This window comes from Ipomoea triloba, chromosome 1 (genome assembly GCF_003576645.1).
Source record: "Ipomoea triloba cultivar NCNSP0323 chromosome 1, ASM357664v1".
In the NCBI taxonomy this organism is placed as follows: Eukaryota; Viridiplantae; Streptophyta; class Magnoliopsida; order Solanales; family Convolvulaceae; genus Ipomoea; species Ipomoea triloba.
Window position 1 is genome coordinate 14385698 of NC_044916.1, and position 13424 is coordinate 14399121.

Consider the following 13424-nt stretch of genomic DNA (forward strand, 5'->3'; position numbering starts at 1 on the left):
TAATAATAATAATAATAATAATAATAATAATAATAATAATAATAATAAAATATATGGAATGCTTATCCAAACTCATCTCTTAAAATTAATATTTTAATCATATGGTAAAAATTGTGACACTTGTCACTACCTTGTGGTGGGTAAGGGAAAATATCTTCTTTTGGATTGTTCGGGATTAAAACAGATGAATTCTCGGTAGAAAATAATTTAATTCCAATAATTTTCGAAACCAAAAATTTACTCCAGACTGAAACTTAAAATTGGGCTAGGTTCGGTTCACCGCGAAATTTCGCGATGTACGATCAAAAATAAATTTTTGCTGCTATGGGCTAATTTAATTAAATAGGAAATTCCAGAATAATAGTATGGTGTCTAAAAATCCATTTCCTAGGACAAACGGGTCCGAATACTAGCTCCTAAAATTTTTACGGTTCGTGACCGAGACGTACGATCGCAGCTTAATAACAACTATACTCACTTATAAAAATTCTTTTGAAATATCTGAAGATCATAACTTATGAATGTCAACGCCTTAGGATAAAATAATAATGTTAGGAAAATACGGGGTATTACAGCGCGTCCACATGCGTGTGGACGGGCGTGGAACCAACACCACGAGGAATATAAACCCATTCGGCCGAACCACGCCATTTCGCACTCCAAAACCTAAATTTTCTTCTCTTCTCCACGCAAGGTAACCTCCAAACTTAAAGGTTTGAGCATAGCGAATTATTTTCATCTTCAAGAAGGTTAAAAGCATCACCATCAAGGTAATTTCATCTCTTTTAACCATTTTATTGAATATCCATGAGTTTAGAAGATTTGAATGTTGAAATTTCATCCTACAATATCTTGAATGTTTTTGAATGATTTGAATGTCTAAATTGGTTTATGTAATACCCCGTATTTTCCTAAGGCGTTGACATTCATAAGTTATGATCTTCAGATATTTCAAAAGAATTTTTATAAGTGAGTATAGTTGTTATTAAGCTGCGATCGAACGTCCCGGTCACGAACCGTAAAAATTTTAAGAGCTAGTATTCGGACCCGTTTGTCATAGGAAATGGATTTTTAGACACCATACTATTATTCTTGAATTTCCTATTTAATTAAATCAGCTCATAGCAGCGAAAATTTATTTTGATCGTACATCGCTAAATTTCGCGGTGTACCGAACCTAGCCCAATTTTGAGGGTTAGTCTGGAATAAATTTTTAGTTTCGGAAATTATTCTATCTGGATTATTTTCTACCGAAACTTTATCTGTTTGGACCCCAACTGATAAGTTGGAAGATATTTTATTATTTTTTTTTCCAATCTTATCACATAAGATTGTGATGTAGTATAAAAGCCAATTTTTTTTTTTCCTTTTTCCCTTGCTTTTGCCGAAATGAAGCGGAGAGGAGAGAGAAAGAGATCATCTTCATCATCTTCTTCCTCCATTGCTTCCATAGCTAATTTCCTTCACATCTCTCAAGAACGTTCGGTAAATCTTCGATTTTATTCGGTAAAAAGTTCTATTTTCCTTCCTAGAGTATGAATTTGAGAGTAATCTCTTGAAATCTCTTGTTATGGTGGTGCTTTTGATCCTAGGGTTTAAGGTGAAATTGGGGAAATCAATTCCAAAAGCCTTCTACGAGAATTAGTAACCCGGTTGAGGTAAGGAATTCCCTTAAGTTGGAATTAGTCACTTGAAATTGGATAATTGATTTTTGGTTGATATATATATGTATAAATTGTTGTGATGATGAGAAGTGGTAGTTGATATGCCTAAATATCTAAGTTAGAAGTGCTAGTATATGGTAGATATATATACGTGTGATGTATGTATATGGGATATGTATGTATCACAACAACAAGATGTTGTGTGTTGATGAAGTGTTGTTGGTTAAGAGCTTATACTTGTGGAAATATTGGAGAAAAATCAGGGTAGTCTCTGGCAGTAACTTCCGAAATTTATTGGGAAAAATTGGTAAGGTATTTTGATCCTATTTTTTTTAGAAATGTAGTTCTATAAGTGTAGAACCCGCATATACAATTTCATAATGATCGGAGTAGTGGAAGTATGGTTTTCGAATTTTTCTCCAAAACTGGTCCAGAGAGAAAAATTCTGGACAGCACACTGCCAAGGGCAAAGATGGAATTTTCTGTGTTCATTCGCTGACCAAAATGACCAAAACTTTTTATGGACATCAAGTACTATGAGTTGGGGTTCTACCATAAAAATTTCAAGTGAAAAAGAGTTCGGGAACTATTTTTACCGGCTCAATCTTTCGGACTGCGCCAAGCTGAATTACTGTCCAGAATAGGCAGAACGTGTTGGACGCGGACCTGGACGCGCGTCCACTGCGCGTCCAGTGGAGTCCAGTAGGTTCGAGAGTAAGATTAAATGGTGTAAGCTTGATTATTGATTATTGATGTTTAGATGATGTGGTTGTTTGATGTTCGTGAGATCAAACTAAGCTTGATTGTTGTTGATGTTAGATGATGGAATGGTAAGGATCCTAAGAGATTATTAGGAGTATAAACATGATGATGTTGGACCGATTTTGATACTGATGATGGTGGCGTTTATTAAGCTTAATGGTGATTAGTATATTGCTAAATTATGGGTTATGGTGACTAATTAGTTTGATTATGGACTTATAATGATTAAGGATGCTTAGTGATAGTTGAAATAGGAATTTATGAGCTTTGTGTTGAGGTGTTTAAGTGCAAATATTATTGATTTTGGGAATGATTAAGGATTAATGATGAACTGGTTATGTTAAGTATATTGATGATTGGGTGATGATAATTAAATTTTGATGAAGTAATAATGAGGATGAGATTATAAATTAGTGGTGTTGAAGGTACTGTAATGTTGTCATTGATGGTGGATTATGAAGAAATTAAGGTTAAGGGTTAGATATGGATTAAGTATAGTGAGGAGGTAATTAGTAGTTATTAAGTATGAATTACTTATGGGTTATGGATGATGTTGTTGCTTGAAGCTTAGGGATGATGTTAATATTATTGTTGTCGAAGTGATCTGTTTATATGATTTGTTAGTGGTGAAATTACTGCTAAGGATAGAGTTAAATAAGGATGATGGAATAATGAATAATGTTATTGATAATGGTGATGTCACTAAGTTGTTGAGCTAATTGACGATTATAGGTGAGGATGCATATTACCGTATGGTGATAATGAAGTGTGTGGCAATGAGGGGTTCATGGTTTAATAGTAATTATTAAATGTGAAGCATGATATGATAATTGTTGGTGATGATGCTACTATAATTAGAGGATAATTAGGCTTAGTTTCTAATCATGGTAATTTTTGACATTGATGATGGGTTAAGAGATCATAATTACGTTATTATATATATATATATATGCGAAAGTATGTTTATACTGTTTAAAGTGCATAAGTGAGAAAGTAAAGAATGTGATAAAATGAAATTGTGGTGTGAAGTTGGAGACTATTCCTTTTAACATTCACAATGGATTCACAAACAATGGGCCCTGAAGTGATTGGTGTTAACCACGTTGAGTAACCTTGTAGAAACATATCCCGGGTTACTAGAGCTAGTGACTAACCTGCGGGCTTGGAATCCCGACAAGGGGTGTGCACACTAAAGGTCCTAGATCTGCTTCCCCTAGTTGGAATAACTAGGTTGTGGTGAGGTGGTGGAAATGAGAAGGAAATGGTGGTGTGAATTGGAATATCTTTAACTTCATTATGGTAAAAGCTGTTATTTCTATTTAAATGCTTATATGATTATGATGATAATTATGAGTATGAGGATGAGTATGAGTATGGGTATGATTATGAGTATGATATGGTGCATACATGTGGAAGTTGTGATTATTGGCACATATTTTATTTGAAACAATAATGAGGAAATGAATATCTCTTATATGAGAAAAGCTTTACATGGTTTAACGTATATACGCTATTATGCTATCCATAAATCGTTTGGTTGCAGGTAGATTTTCAAATCATGGGTAAAACATTATAAAGCTTTCAGATTATTTATGTTTTCAAACCTTTGTCTACTTTTAAGTGACATTGGATTTCCTTACTTAGCCGTCGCGCTAACTACACTTCATTGTGTTCTTATCAGTTGCAGATTAGTGTGGACCCCTGTAGCCCAGCAAGCTCTAAACAGAAGGGAAGTACAAGTTGAGGTCTACTCTATCTTAGAATAGTTACTCTGGAAGGAGGACTTCCTTATGTATTAAGTTTGATATTGATGTTGTAGTTTGATGTTATTTTGAGGTTGTAAGTTTAGCCTTAACGTTTAGGTATAGGAGAGATACCTAAGCGTGGCGGTAACACCCAGTTTTCTGCTGGTTAGATGTAAGCTTCCGCGACGCATTAGCAGTGATTTTGTAATACAAGTAAGAGTTGAAAATTGGGGTGTTACACGCGCGTGTGGACATACTGTTTTGTTCCCACGCCGGTTAGCACGCGTGTGACTGGGCGTGGGGACTTACTGGATTGCTCCCACGCCGGTTAACACGCGTGTGACCGTGCGTGTCACCCTAGTGCGTCATTTTTCTCAGATTTTGGTCTTTCTCTTCACAAATATGTCTGTATTAGGCCTTTCCAACGCATTTTTCAGTCTCGAATCCTACAAGTTAGTCTTTCAAAACATGGTACCAAATGGATTGTAACAAAACATTAAAACAAAAACATAAAAAGAACATAAAAACAATTTATTAAACCTTGAGTTGCCTCCTAAGCAGTGCCACAGTTTACGTCTTTGGCTAGTCGCATCATACATTGTTCATTTTTCAACCATACTCCTTAGTTGTGGGTAGGAAACATTTCGGTACCCACGTGTTCTTCCATGTCAACTTGTCATTTTTCCACTTCGGTTTTGATTTGGTCTTTGTTTTGACCATCGCCCTAACTTCTTCCTCAGTCTCCTCTGTTCTTACTTTGTCATCATTCGCGGCTTGTCCATCAAATCTCAAGGTTATCTCCTGATAAGACTCCGAGATACCCTTATTTCAAGCACATTTTAGGGTGTTTTATCGCGTCTATAGCATCCTTACTTGATAAATTATGTGCGTAAATGCTTAAAAATCACTAACTGATGCACAAAAGTTATTTTTAGCTTAAAAGAAGTAAAACAGGAGCCCCGAGAGCAAATAGGACCAAAACATGAGCTTAAAGAGCAAACCAGGCAAGAGCGGAGCCCCGGAGGACTAAACTGGAAGGCCACACGCGTGTGAGCAGGCGTGAAAACTTTCCAGAAGCTTCCCACGCACGCTCACACGCGTGTGAGAGGCGTGGAGACGGTGATGCGCGAATTTCAGCTAGGGTTATCATTTCGGAGACTATTTAAACTCCTTTGATGAATTTCCAGAGGGAGGAGCCCAGAAAATTAGTTTTCCTTTTCTTAGTTTTTCCTTTGGAGAACTTTCTCCATTTTTCTTAGTTTTTAGATTAGATCAATCTCCATTGTAGAAGACAACAAGCTTGGAGTGAAGATCTTCTTCTCTCTAGGTGATCTCTATTTCATTTCTATAATTTTAGCTATCTTGTTCTTGGATTAAATTAGCTTTTGCTTGCATTTCATATTATGAGTAGCTAATTTAATCTTGGGATTTGGATTGTGTGATTGAATATTGCTTTTGTGATGATCTTATTTCTATATTTTGGATCTATGAGTTTGTGTTGATGGATTATCTATTCTTGTCTTTTGATTGTTGTTTTGATGAGATCTTGTTTGGATTTGGCCAATCTAGATGAGAGATTGAGCTCTTGACTCTTTCATGTCTTTGATTAGAGTTAGGATTTGAAGCTTGACACAATCAAAGTTCCTATGGACTTCTTAAGAATAGTAGGATAGTGTGTAGCTTAAGTGTTTGATAAAATTCCTCTTAGAACTTTGGATGCTTGAAGGCACTCCTAAGTCAAAGAAGCTTTAGTACACAAAGGGTGGAAAAGGACTAAGACAACACACTCTTGAATAGACAATATCCTAGCAATCCTAATCCATGACCTTAGACACTCCACTATGCAATATTCATGAACACTATCCAATCCCTACCCCTTTTACATATTCACAAAATCACTTTTTACTTTACTACTCTCTTGCACTCAAACCAACCAATGAACTACCCTCACTCACAAATCACCCTTCACCACACTCGAATCCTATGCATGATCCAATCAAGTAAACTCCCGAACGTTTGACACACCTCCACGTCCCTCCTTCGAGACCGACACTCGGGGAGTCACAGACTTTCCGTTTTAACATAAATATCTTTTGACACCTCAACACCACACAAACAACTACCAATGTCATCTCCCCCGAGCTTACGTCTATGCGGGTGTGACAAGTAGCCAAGAATGGTCTTCCAAGAATTAAAGAACCATGGGGCTCTGTATCTCCCATCTTACAAACAACAAAATCGACAGGCACAAGAAATTTTCCTATTCTTACTAGAACACTTTCCGCCAAGCCTTCCGGGTACCGTGTGGTCCCGTCGGTTTCAAACTTGGTAAGTTCAATTTTTCAAAGAGATTTGAGGACATGACATTGATTGAAGCTCCGAGATCGGCTAGAGCATTTTGAGGATCCATGTTCTGTATAGAACAAGGAATTACCAAAGCTCCCGGGTCGCCCTTCTTTCTGGGGTGACCCTCAGTCAAACAAGCCGAATTCCACAATTGACTAGAGGTAGTCAATTGGGTAAGTAGAAAAAACAAATAAAATAAAAATGAAACAAAAAAAAGTGGTATGGATTAACAATGCTCAAATCTAGCAATCATTCAATCAAAGTAAACAAAAACATATGACAACCTATTGCCTTCCCTGGCAGCGGCGCCATTTTGACAACCAAAATCGTGAGTGATAGGGTGAAATGTCAAAAGATATTTTTATGTTAAAACGGAAAGTCAGTGACTCCCCGAGTGTCGGTCTCGAAGGAAGGACGTGGAGGTGTGTCAAGTGTTCGGGTGTTTACTTGATTGAGTCTTGCAAGGGATTCGAGTGTGGTACGTGAGTGGTGAATCGTGAGTGAAGGGAGTTCATAAGGTTTGGTTTGAATGAGAAAGTGGTAAAGTAAAAGAGTTTGAAAATATGTAAAAGGGGTAGGGATTTGATAGTTTCATCTATGTTGCATCTTGGTGTGTCTAAGGTAATGGATAAACAATACAAAGATGTTGGCTATTCAAGAGTGTGTATTCTTAGTCCTTTTCGACCTTTGTGTACTAAGGCTTCTTTGACTTAGGCATGCCTTCAAGCATCCAAAGCTCTAAGAGAAATTTTATCAAACACTTAAGCTACACACTATCCTACTATTCTTAAAAAGTCCATAGGATCTATGATTGTCACAAAGCTTCAATCCTAACTCTAATCAAAGACATGAAAGAGTCAAGAGCTCAATCTCTCATCTAGATTGGCCAAATCCAAACAAGATCTCATCAAAACAACAATCAATAGACAAGAATAGATAATCCAACATTCCAAGCATTTAGATCCAAAAATAGATATAAGATCATCACACTAGCAACATATCTTCACACAATCCAAATCCCTAGATTAAACTAGCCACTCATGATATGAAATTCAAGACAAAAGCTAATTTAATCCAAGAACAAGATAGCAAAATATAATAGAAATGTAATAGAAATCACCTAGAATGAAGTAATCCTTCAATCCAAGTTTGTTGTCTTCTACTGTAACCCCTCACCTATTCCAGTAAGATTAAGGTTCGAAAAATATTTCTTTAGGCTATAACATTCATGAGATGATCCCCCGATGCCTCATAAGAATTATTATAAGTAAGGACAGTTAGTAATAAGCTGCGATTGTACGTCCCGGTCACGAACCGTAAAAATTTTAGGAACTAGTATTCGGACCCGTTTGTCCTAGGAAATGGATTTTTAGACATCATACTATTATTCTGGAATTTCCTATTTAATTAAATTATCCCATAGCAGCAAAAATTTATTTTTGATCGTACATCGCGAAATTTCGCGGTGTACCGAACCTAGCCCAATTTTGAGTTTCAGTCTGGAGTAAATTTTTGGTTTCGAAAATTATTTGAATTAAATTAGTTTCTACCGAGAATTGATCTGATTTAATCCTGATCAGTCTAAGCTATGATATTTTCCAAGACCAAACCATAGGGAGGTGACACTTGTCATAATTTTATACCACATGTAGGGGTGGACTAGTCAACCAAGTGGATTAAGATCATAAAGCCAATTTTTTTTTTCCCATTCTTCTTCATTGTGGCCGAAATATCCAAGGAGAAGAGAGAGAGTGAGATCATCTTCATTCTCCATTAGAGCTCACATTCCATAGCCAAGAATCTCTACACATGTCTCAAAATATTCGGTAAAACTCCAATTTTATTCGGTAGATAGCTTTATTTTTCATCCTAGAACATGAATCTAAGTTAAGATTTCTTAAAATCATGTGTTATGTTGTTGATGGAATTTTAGGGTTTTAAGGTGAAATTGGGGAAAATCAACTCCAAGGATCTTCTACGAAATTAGAAACCCGGTTTAGGTAAGGAATCCCTTTAATTGGTTGAGGTTGTTTGAAACTAGATAATTGATAGCTATGTTATGGTTTGTGGTTAACTTGTGAACATGAAAACCTATGTGTTAGGTGAAGATTATGCCTTAGTTGTGTAACAAGAATATGATAGGAATATATATACTAGAAAGAAGAGAAATTATGTATCTATGTATATATATATGTGTGTGTGACGTGTGGGTGTAGATATGTAAGTGTGGGTGTCGTGTATATATATATAGATATGGGTGTGTGTGTGCCGAAAATATCTATATATATATGTGTGTATATACATGGTAAAATGTCACATTTTGTATATAGCATATGGTATGTATAAACCATAATTAGATATGTTGTTAGTAAGAAGAGTAATACTATGTAGTTAGGCATATGTGTTATGTAGGTAGTGTTACATATGGGTGAACTTATAAATAGTATAAGGAAGTAGCATTATGTGCTTGTAAAGAATAAATATATTTTATGTGTTATGCCTATGTTGAGGTTGGGAAGTGTATATGTTATATGCATTGAGATGTAGGTGTCAAATATGAGACTTATGTGAAGAATGTGGGGTTGAAAGTGTAGGTTAGTCACACTTGAATTACCATTGTGAAACGTTGTTAGTGGATTATCCAAGTGTTTTGCAAAAGAAAAGGAGAATTTTTGAATTGGGTTAAAGGGAGAATTAATTTCCGAGTATTGGAATTGACCCAAGTATGTCCAAAATATTTTCAAAGCAAGGAAGGGTAAAGAGTAGAAAATGTTTTCAAACCTTAGTTCTAGTAAAAGTAGTGAAGGACCTTGTTAACCTACGGGATAAAGATGAGCTTAAAGTGCCTATCCCGCATGGTGGTTATGTGTATGATCAATCATACTGTGGGCGAAGTCTATTCGCCGAGTACTATATCACCTGGAAGGAAAAGTTACTCCTACGGGGGTGTGCATACTTAAGTATAGTCACTCTATGTTCGGGTAGGTGTCGGTCTTATGAACCTAGTGAGGCTAGCTAGGAATAATTTCAACGCTCCTATAAGTCCAGGGGATCAGTATTAGACCGGGCGATGACTACTGAACCCGAGTTCAACGATCCAAGTGGTCAAAAGTGGAGAAAGAACTCCAAAGGCCTCACACTTTCTATCTAGGACTAAGTGGAATTTTGAAATGTGAACGTAGTTACACCGCAGCTACGGGAAAGAAAGATGTGACAAGTATTTAAGTACCCAAAGGTTGTGGGTGATCTCTCTCTTTGAAGAGTGAAAAGTGATGAGAATTTCATTATGAGGGAAAGGTTTCTCTACTAAGGTGATTACAAGCAAGATGTGTGATTTATGTTTTCTACTACTTACTAGTATGCTTAATTGTTTAACAATATATTATTGGGTATGTAAATGATTACCAAATGACCTTGTCAAGAGGGAAAATGATATTAGACGTTATTGAATTTTGCTCATAGTGTATGCAAGTTGCTATTTATAACTGTTGTAGGTAGAATCTTTGCCGATGAGTAAGGTATAGGGTTTTCTATGTAACAATTTTTTTACAAAACCTTTATTTAGTTTTGAATGACCCATGGATATCCTTACTTAGCCGTCGTGCTAACTACACTTCGCTGTGTTCCTAACAGATGCAGTCTAGTGTTAGTTCCTATAGCCCGGTGAACTCCGAAAGTTCACCGGAGTATGTTTGTCAAGGCATGGATTATGATGAGTACATACAGATGATGGAGGGAGAAGACCTATACGCACCTGGTTATGCTCCCGAGGCTCCCACCAATCCAGATACTCCTGTGGCTCCGTCGGCCCCTTTTGTCTCTTGCCCTGTTATGGACGAGGTCCAGGCTACTTATGGCTTTTACCCCATAGAGCCGTTAGATGGTAGCGATCCCCTTGAGTTCATTGTGCACTACTCATACCCTTGGGACCCTAGCCCTCGGGACGTTTGGGAGGAATGGTCGATGGTCATAACTACTTCTCGATTTTTGGACCATATCACCTCGTACGAGGGGAAGTGGCACCTGGTCTAGGGAGAGTTCACCGGCCCCGTGTACCGCATGATTCACTAGACGTCGGGTTCTTGGGAGTCTTTGGGAATTTTTTTTTGGTGTACATATTTTTTTTGTAGCCTTAGTGATGGCTAGGCATGACCAGTTGCGTCTTAGTTGAACCTTGTTTAGTATTTTGGCCCGAGGGGCAATCCTATGTATGTATAACTGCAAGAATGTATATTTTGCGTAATGGAACTTTTTCAGTTGATATGTATAAAAGTGCTTAAGTACCTGTTGGTGATTGTTGTGATTAGAAGGGTTTCCTTTTGCCTGTGCACCTAGAGTGAGGTTCATCGATAAATGATAGAACACTCTCTCTAGGTGTGGCCTCGGATGTACGGGAAGGTAGGTTCGGGGTGTTACATCTACAGTGGAAATTTATCTACACTACTCCTAAAATAATCTATAAAAATGGAAAGAGAAGTTCTAAAAATGGGAATAGAAAAAAGTTTTTCTTGAAAATCTATCAAAGAGCTTTAAATAGTCTCCGAAAAGCAACCCTAGTGAATTCTCGCGCATTGCAGTCTCCACGCCAGCCTACACACGTGTGAGCGTGTGTGGGAGGCTACTGGATTGTTTCCACGCATACTCACACGTGTGTGGCAATCTCCTTGGGTCCTCCGGAGCTCTGATCTTGCTTGGTTCGTTCTTTAAGCTCAACTTTCGCTCCTATTGGCTCCCTGGACTCCTGTTTCATCTCCTTTAGGCTAAAAGTAGCGTTTGTGTGTTGGTTAGTAAATTTGAAGCATTTATGATCATAATTCATCATGTAAGGATGCTAGAAACGTGACAAAACACCCTAATATGCACTCGATTTATGGGTATCTCGGAGGCTTATCACACGCCGTCACCACGCGTGGTGGTGCGCGTGGACGGTTACTGGTTTGGTCCCATGCCAGCCCACACGCGTGGTGACAGGCGTGGATGGTTATGTTCAAATTTTACCTTGATTCTTCTCCCTTCTTTCACTAATGACGAGGCTTGTTGATTGATTGTGGGCAATCCACGCCTCTCGAATAAATGATCTGCACTTGTTAGGTCAACCGAGGCTATATAAACATTATTAAATCAATGAAAAAGAAAAACATTCTATCAACTATAAGTAAAAGACTTAATTAAATATAAGATAACGTTGGGACTGCCTCCCAAGTGCGTCATGATTTAACGTCTCCGGCTAAACGTGGTGTGTCCTATCCTTCGAGGCACACCGATTTAGGGACTCGACCAAGCGTCCCATGAACTCTAGCTTCAAGGTATGCCCGGAGGTGGGGAACATCCTAGAATTCAAAAAACTAAAGAGGGGAAAACATGTTCTATTGATAAATAAGCACGGGGTACCATCCTAAATTGTTCAAGGATGGCACACCCATCTTCTCCCTTCTTTTCACAGGTTCCATCCCCTAAGAATTTGTCCTTAAAGCTTTCCCAATGAACACTCTCTCCACCGCCTATCTCATCTAAAGTGTTTTCTCCCGACTCATTTTCTATTGGATTGTCAATGTTGACAATTCTTTCTCCTTGTTCCGTCTTTTCTTTTATGATCTCTAGCAACTCCTCATTCTCCCACATAGAATCATCATACCCAGAAAGCTCACTTGCACAAGAATAAAAAGATTTGATATCATCCTCACTCCCCAAATCATCACAAAATTGCAAGGAATTACACCCCCATGAGCAAAAAGAGGCTCTATCACACTCATCAAGATTACCATTATAAATTGTAAAGGAGTCATCATCACAAACATCATAAGAATTTTCAATAAGAGTTTGAGTGAAAGTCTTACCTTGTGTGGGTTTTTCTTCTTCCCACACAATTTGTAATACCCGAGATTTTATGCTCCCAATTTCGTTCATTTGAATCCTATCCAGATTCTTTCTCGATATTCATTTAGTTTCTAAGCCATATTCATTGGACTCTACTTCTATATTCATTGAAATCGTGAACCCTATTCATTTGGATTAAATAGTATAATACTATTTAATATATTTTATTATGATATGCTACATTTTAAATTATATGGTACATATAGTAATTTTATTTTAATTATTTTATATGTTATGCATATATATGCGTATGATATATATATATATAGTGTATGTATATAAATATTTTGTTTATATATATATTTGGTACATCATATTATATAACTATGCGTATGAATATTTTTGGATCTCATATCTAATTATTTTAATAACTATATAATAGTAGTATATATATATATATATATATATATATATATATATATATATATATATATATATTATGTGACCGTGTATATATGTATGTATTATATTCTGGACAATTATTATTATATAAATTATATATATAGGGTAATCATCATATTGATTTGATCAAATACTAATTAGAAGTTACAAATACTAATTGGAGGTTATAATTCTAATTTTATGACCAATTTATTTATTTCCATATTCCTATCCAAATTTGGTGATGATTTAATCATATTCTTCCTTGATTTTTTTCTCCCTTAGCCGATTGTTTCATCAGTAAAAGAAGTATTTCTTTTGCTCTTCATTTTCCTATCCATTCGTTGTTTTTAAAAAAAAATTTCTTCTTTCTTCCTCTTGTTGATTCCTCAAGTGTGGGTGCAAAATCTTGGCAGTAAGTTCTCCTTATTGTCATGTTGATTTTATAGTCTTAGGATTGTATCTTATAGAATTGTGTTTGTTGTTTTGTTGGTGATTGGATGGTGGTAAAGGAGTAGTAGAGCAAGTGTGAAGCTAGCTTGGAAAAAAAAGGGAATCCTAGAAACATCTCCAAGTAAGTGGATTTGTACCTCATGCTTGCCCTTAATTTTATGTTTTAGTTGAAAAACTAAAACATATGTATTTGTGG